The following is a 7,343-nucleotide window of genomic DNA, read 5'->3' on the forward strand; positions in this document are numbered from 1 at the left end:
TCATAAGGCTTACCCCTTACGTTTTTTTTGGGAAATTTAGCAAAAAAAATGAAATTGATTTATTTTAATGCCAATTGGTTGCAATGTGTTTCTTTACACTCAAGTTATGCTTTAAATAAAAAAAAGAGTAAAAAATAATAAAAAAATCAAAAAATAAAAAAAAAATGAAAATATACTTAGGCTCATTTTTGCACCAAGTTTTGCCTATAACTCGGTCGGTATCCAACGGATCGCCAATCTTTAACCTTTGGTCGATAGATGGCACCAATGGCTACATTTTCTTCTTGGACGGCTATGCCCTCAGATGTCTGTGCCAAAAGTTATTCGAGGAACCAAGTTCCTTACCCTGTTTGAGAAAATGTAAAATTTTCCTCATTTTTGAGCAATTTAGCAAAATTTATAAATGTGATATATTTTCATGCAAATTTGTTGCAATGTGTTTCTTTTCACTCAAATAATGCTTTAAATTAAAAAAATAATAAAAAATCAGAAAAAAATTTTTAAAAAATTTTCAACTTGAAAATTTCATAAGGCTTACCCCTTACGTTTTTTTTGGGAAATTTTGAAAATAAAATGAAATTGATTTATTTTAATGCCAATTGGTTGCAATGTGTTTCTTTACACTCAAGTAATGCTTTAAATAAAAAAAAGAGTAAAAAATAATAAAAAAATCAAAAAATTAAAAAAAAATGAAAATATACTTAGGCTCATTTTTGCACCAAGTTTTTCCTGTAACTCGGTCGGTATCCAACGGATCACCAATCTTTAACCTGTGGTCGATAGATGGCACCAATGGCTATATTTTCTTGTTGGACGGCTATGCCCTCAGATGTCTGTGCCAGAAGTTATTCGAGGAACCAAGTTCCTTACCCTGTTTGAGAAAATGTAAAATTTTCCTCATTTTTGCACCAAGTTTTGCCTATAACTCGATCGGTATCCAACGGATCGCCAATCTTTAACTTGTGGTCGATAGATGGCACCAATGGCTACATTTTCTTGTTGGACGCTATGCCCTCAGATGTCTGTGCCAAAAGTTATTCGAGGAACCAAGTTCCTTACCCTGTTTGAGAAAATGTAAAATTTTCCTCATTTTTGAACAATTTAGCAAAATTTATAAATGTGATATATTTTCATTCAAATTTGTTGCAATGTGTTTTTTCTCACTCAAATAATGCTTTAAATTAAAAAAATAATAAAAAATCAGAAAAAAAAATTTAAAAAATTTTCAACTTGAAAATTTTATAAGGCTTACCCCTTACGTTTTTTTTTTGGAAATTTTGCAAAAAAAATGAAATTGATTTATTTTAATGCCAATTGGTTGCAATGTGTTTCTTTACACTCAAGTAATGCTTTAAATAAAAAAAAGAGTAAAAAATAATAAAAAAATCAAAAAATTAAAAAAATTGAAAATATACTTAGGCTCATTTTTGCACCAAGTTTTTCCTGTAACTCGGTCGGTATCCAACGGATCGCCAATCTTTAATCTGTGGTCGATAGATGGCACCTATGGCTACATTTTCTTCTTGGACGGCCATGCCCTCAGATGTCTGTATGTCTGTACAGATGTCTCAGATGTTTCTATAAATATGCCAATCTCCTGGCTGCCTTAGACTTTTTTTTGAAGTAATATTCCAAAATATATAAATGTAATATATTTTAATACTGCAATAAGTTTCTTTTCACTCAAATAATGGTTTAAAAGAAAAAGGATTAAAAATTAAAAAAAAAATTCAACTCCAAAATTTTATAAGGCGTACTTGGGAACAGTCTAGTTTAACTTGAACAGAATCCAGGAATATTCATTTTCGATGCAGTATTGCAGGATATTCCTATTCAAGTGGCAAAGTAGGAACCATTTCTAGATGCTTTTCAAGTAGAACTGGAAATTGTAAAGGTAGGTTTGGAATCCATCGCACTTCTCTAGAATATTTACTGTTTCATAACAATTCTGTAATGCTGAATCAACAAATTTTTAAATTATTTTCAGACTTTAAATGATTCCAATTTGAGCACGCTTTGTCATAAGTCAAATGACTTCATTTTGTATTTTCCTGAATGCCAGAATTTTCTAAACATAAAACATCCACTTAACACCTGTTTTTATTAAAGCATAACTTAAATACTTTTAATTTTAAAAGCCTTTAATAACTCCCAAATCCTTCCCCTTGTTTGTGCGATCATTTACACAGCCGGTTGGAAATGTTCACATTTTATATTGTCCCGCTCATCAACCGTACCGGAAGATTATGATGGCAATAAATTGATAAATATTCGTTCGATAAAATTGATTTTCTTTTTTTTTTTTGTTGCGTTGCCACCACGCATGCTGTTCCGTACGACCCTTCGGAATGGTTTGGCTACAGATCGCGAAGGTGTATTCACCACAAATGGATCGATCATTAGGCGAACAAAGCTAATAAGGATCCGGTGCCTTTTTGCCTGGAAGTGGACAGAACTGTCCCCAAAAAAAAAAATAATAATCTTGGATGAATTCGGACATGAGGGTTGCAAAAACCAAAAAGAAAGAATAAAGAAGAAAAAACACACACACACACGCAATAATCTTCCAAAACACTTAGCGCATCTAAGAACAAAATAAAAAAAAACATACAAAAACTTTTGTGCGGCTGAAAAAATTCCACACTGTGGACGCCATTATATTTTTTGCCTGGGGTCCTGAGCCGCTGGTAACTGGAACTGTGAATCGTAAAAATAAAAATATCAAACTAATTGATACATTAAAATCAAACGAAGCGCTCGTAAATAATATTTCGTACCTTTGGCAGCCCGTAAATGATTCTCGCCGAACCGTTTGGAACCTGCCATGGATAAGGGAAGGGAAGGTAGGGAGAAGAACGACAAGTGAGGAACAAAACAACAGCAGCAGGATCAGCGTTTCGGCGTATCCAACTGGGCGAGAACGTTCCGCCGTATTGGAATGAATGAATGCAGCAAATGCGAAGACAAAGTTAAAGGGGGTTGCTGTAAGGTCAACGAGAAGAGTCCTCTGAGTGAAACTCTTCCATTGCCAAAAATTGTCACTAAAGTGTTCTTCTCATGTTTCACACACACGCACAAGGTATATCAGATTTCAGCCAAAAATTGTTGTACAATTTATTAACGAAAAAAAAATAGTGACCAAAGTTGTCCGATTTGGTATACATTTGTTGTGTATACTATTTATTTATCGTCTGTTTATTTTATTGAATAATTCAGCTGTGTGTCTGTGTGTGTGAGTTAGATGTTTTCAATAGTATTAGGCGTGAATGCAACATCATTAGAATCATGATGCATGAATCACCCTGTTGATCCCTGCGAATGATTCCACACTGAAGTTCACCTGCGTTGCGGCATAACATGCACAATCGGTTAGAATGCGATCTCGTTTGTACAAGAAAGAAAAAAACAAACAAACGGCAACCAGCAGGTAATCCTTGCTGCAGTTTTATTGGTACTGCGCACCGACAACCGGCAACGGCGGTCGGTTTTCGCTTCAGCATAATTAACACAAACGAAGGTGAATATTTTGATGCTTCTATAAATAGTAATGATCGCATTAACATATAAAGCAATAATTTATGTCACTCGCAGCTGTGTGCGTGTTAAAATGTAAGCCGAGCTTTTGAGCTGCTCTTTTCGGTGAACGGACCGAAACCGTTCGCCGCTGGCGATTCGATTTAGTGTACGGGTTTTTGATGGAAATAAATGGGATGCAAGAACTCAAGATTATGATTGTGTATTTTTCGGTGGGGAGGTGGGTTGCAATTAAAACTGATCTCTTGACGTTCGGATAACAGTGAACCGATTAAGAAAGAAGATGGCTACGAGTGGGTGGGTGTATATGTAATAGCTTCCAATTCCAAAAAAAGGTGGTGCTTTGTCATTTTTTAATAATTCTGTACCAAAGAAAATAAAAGTAATTAAAACGCCTGCGCAGACAGGGAACTGGGAGAGATCACTGGTGACAATTTCATTCGCCGATTGTTTGTCTGGAAAATATTCTAGATGGTTTTGATTTTTTTTTGGGGAAGAAAATTAAACTCCTGCTGTTTGCGCAAAAAAAAACAATGCAAGTAAATGCTAATGATGAGCAAATAATGAAAAGTTTATGATGATGAAAAACGTATGCTTTCCGTAACATCTAAACAAACAGGCGCCATTTAAACCGTCGCTGACTCATTTTCTAGCAGGACGAACCCGTACCGTCCGAGTGCCGCATTCCCATTAATAATAACATCGATTTTTATATGCCGTCTGACATTCAAATGAATCGTTTGTCGGAATCCGTTGGGCCGTGAGCTAGCCGTGGGTTTCAGCCATATGTACCCTAACGCAAAAAACGCTGGACGATCCCCAAAGCCCCCCGAACAAGATTCCGTTGGCAAGGGTTGCAAACGAGCGGCCAGCGAACAAAAGCAACGGTTTGGCGAAGGGAAAGGGAACGGTGACCGTTAATTGATAATTAAAGATTTTCTTCTCGTAACCATGTAGCATGTCGATTTTAATGTCCCGATGGCGATGCTAAACTGCGACCGGTACGATTTTGGAGCTGGCTGGGCAATTGTCGATGTTGGTGTTTGTTAGTTTTGCGAAAATGAAAAAAAAAAAGAAAACCTTCGGCCACAGACACACTCGCCACACATCTCCCTGGGCTCGGCCTCACCATTGGGATGTGAAACCCCCGAAGAAATAAAGAAGCGCGTGTGACATATTGGCTGTAAAGTTGTTCGAAGCACAAGCAAAACAAAAAAGTGTCTCCGCCTCGTCAGACCCGTTGGCCGTAAAACATTAACAACGTTATGACCGTATAACGTCACTTTGGGGTTACAATTTTCCCCCAAGGGGGTCAGTGTGTCGGTGTGGCAGGGTGGCGTACGGTGTGGGGCGGGTGCTGAATGTTGATTGATATTTATGATTTGGAAGGATTTACGACGCGTACACCCAACCGATGAACGACAACTTGTGGTTCGGTCGGTCGATAATGGGTCTGAAGTGGTGTTTGGAATACCGTGCGAAACATCCTCCTCCGAGACAGTAAACGGACCCTGCGATGGGATGTGGGAGGGATGACCCATCTTGTTTTGTGCGAGAAGTACAGAAATGTAAAAAATAAAATGATAGATTCTTCTTTTGAGGTCTTGTATGATTCAGACATCATTTGATCATTGCTTATTAGACGCTCTGGTGGGCTTTAACCATGATTCATTAAAGAGAAATTTACAGACAGGATGAGTAAACGCATCTCGTTGAAAATACGTAGCGTCAGAACCCAGAAATTCACGAAAATCTAACATCTAAGTTCAAAGAGTTCTAGAGTACTTCATTTTTATTTAATATTTAAATTCTGAGGGTACATCTCTCCCAAAGTTGTTTGGGAATTTTAAATTTTTGTTTGGCTTTTAGATTCGGAATTAATGTTATATATTTTTGAAGAGAATTGCCTGAGTTAAATTGCTTAAAAATGCCCTTAAATCCAATCTTGCTCATGATAATGATCTGAAGAAACAGCTTTGTTAGAAACAATTACTGCATTTTACTTTATTTTTTCTTGAAGACTTTTCATTTAAAGCTATAACTACATATTTGAAAACCCAAAAATTATCCATAATAAAGATCATTAGTTTTCCTTACCTCTATTTTCGTGTATTGAATGAAATTTCACGATCAGCAGTGAGAAAATGGAATCACTGCACACCGATCATTACACATCCTTCACAAAGACAACCCATCAAAACCCATTTCCCACCGTTCCCAGGCAGAATATCCCAAGCGGTGGCTTAATGTTGAAGCATGAAATCGTTTAGAACGGTGTAGAACGAAAACAAAAAAACCGGCCACAATGAATGAACGAATGGGTTCGCACATGGGATCGCCAAACTGCTGCAGTAAGTCACGTCGATGTCAATCATAAGCGGGTGGAAATGGTTCCGATATTCATTCGTTTATAATGATGATACACGGCCATCATTGCCATCGCAGCAGCTCATCGGTGACCTCGAGCATCGAAAGATCACAGAGCACCAGCAGCAGCAGCAGCAGTCAGGACCATCAGAACCACATTTTCTCGCACGGGAAATTATGAAACGGACAGTGTACGGTGGCCAGTTCGCTCCCGTTGCATGAGCGGTTGGTTGGAGGCTTGATTATTTCGCTCCACGCTGATGATCCCGAGGCCTGCCGGCTGGTTGGCTGGCGTACCAAACGGATTGACTTCTATTTCCCACCAGGAGCGGAATGAGCACGATGATTGCCAGCACGATGGTAGCCGCGTATGCGATGGGAGCACCATTAAAAGAAGCTCGAATGCGGTGGCTTAATCGATTTTACCGGGTCTGCAGCCGTGTCGGGCGGTAACACGAACCCTGGGAGGAGAATGATAATAATAATTTCATCATTCGGTACTTAGTGTCACGCAATGGTTGGTGCAACAGGGCGAACGATGCACAAATGGCGGGTGGCGTTAACGGTGGCACGAGGAGCTTATTCAATCAACATGTGATTGCCACACATAGGTGCAAGTGGTAGAGAGTTTGAAGACGATGGTTAGAACACGAGATAACAAGCAACCAAGGGGGAATTTGAGGTAGAGAAAGAATCAGCTAAGGATCGAGCGTGATCGAAAGGTCGAAACACTGTGGGATATGAAGTAAATTGAATTATTCTCATTCTCATGAAGCTTCAATAGTTTCCCAGAGTCGTCGTCGATTACAGATTCGCAATGCTTCATGATTATTGTTAGTAGTTTAATATACAGGTTGATATACATCTGGTATCTGATATACATTGACTTTTTTTTTATTTGACAGCTCAGTGAGTTTATTCAAGCAAAAACGGAAAAAAAACTTTAAAGTATACATGTAATTGCTCCTAATTTTGACATATTGTGAAATTTTCTAATTTGGAATTTCTCTGTACGTTGTAATAATGCTGAGGAGTTCTAGTACGGTTATTTTCCAAGTCATGCCAATAATGTCGTTTATGCTTAAAAGTTAGTTGGTTAGATAAAGTTAGTTTAGTTTACGCCACTTAATTATTTAGGTTTACTGGTGAATTTTTGAAACTAACTATTGATTAAAAATTCAACCAACTCTTTTGTAAGGAATTAATTTTTAACTCTAACGTAGACATTAAACCATTTTTTGTCAATCTGCCTAAGTAGATCTTGATTGTGCTCTAAAACAGAGCTATTTCCCCGACTTAACTCACTCAAAAGACATGGAAGCTAAACATAAACCTGAAGCTCGCTGTGAGCGAATTAATTCATCACAACCTAATCGTGCGGTAGCTCCGACTCCACGAAACACGAATAGCAGGATAAAAGTTGTTGTTCCCTATTGCTCAGT

This window comes from Anopheles funestus, chromosome 2RL, assembly GCF_943734845.2.
Source record: "Anopheles funestus chromosome 2RL, idAnoFuneDA-416_04, whole genome shotgun sequence".
Taxonomy (NCBI): Eukaryota; Metazoa; Arthropoda; class Insecta; order Diptera; family Culicidae; genus Anopheles; species Anopheles funestus.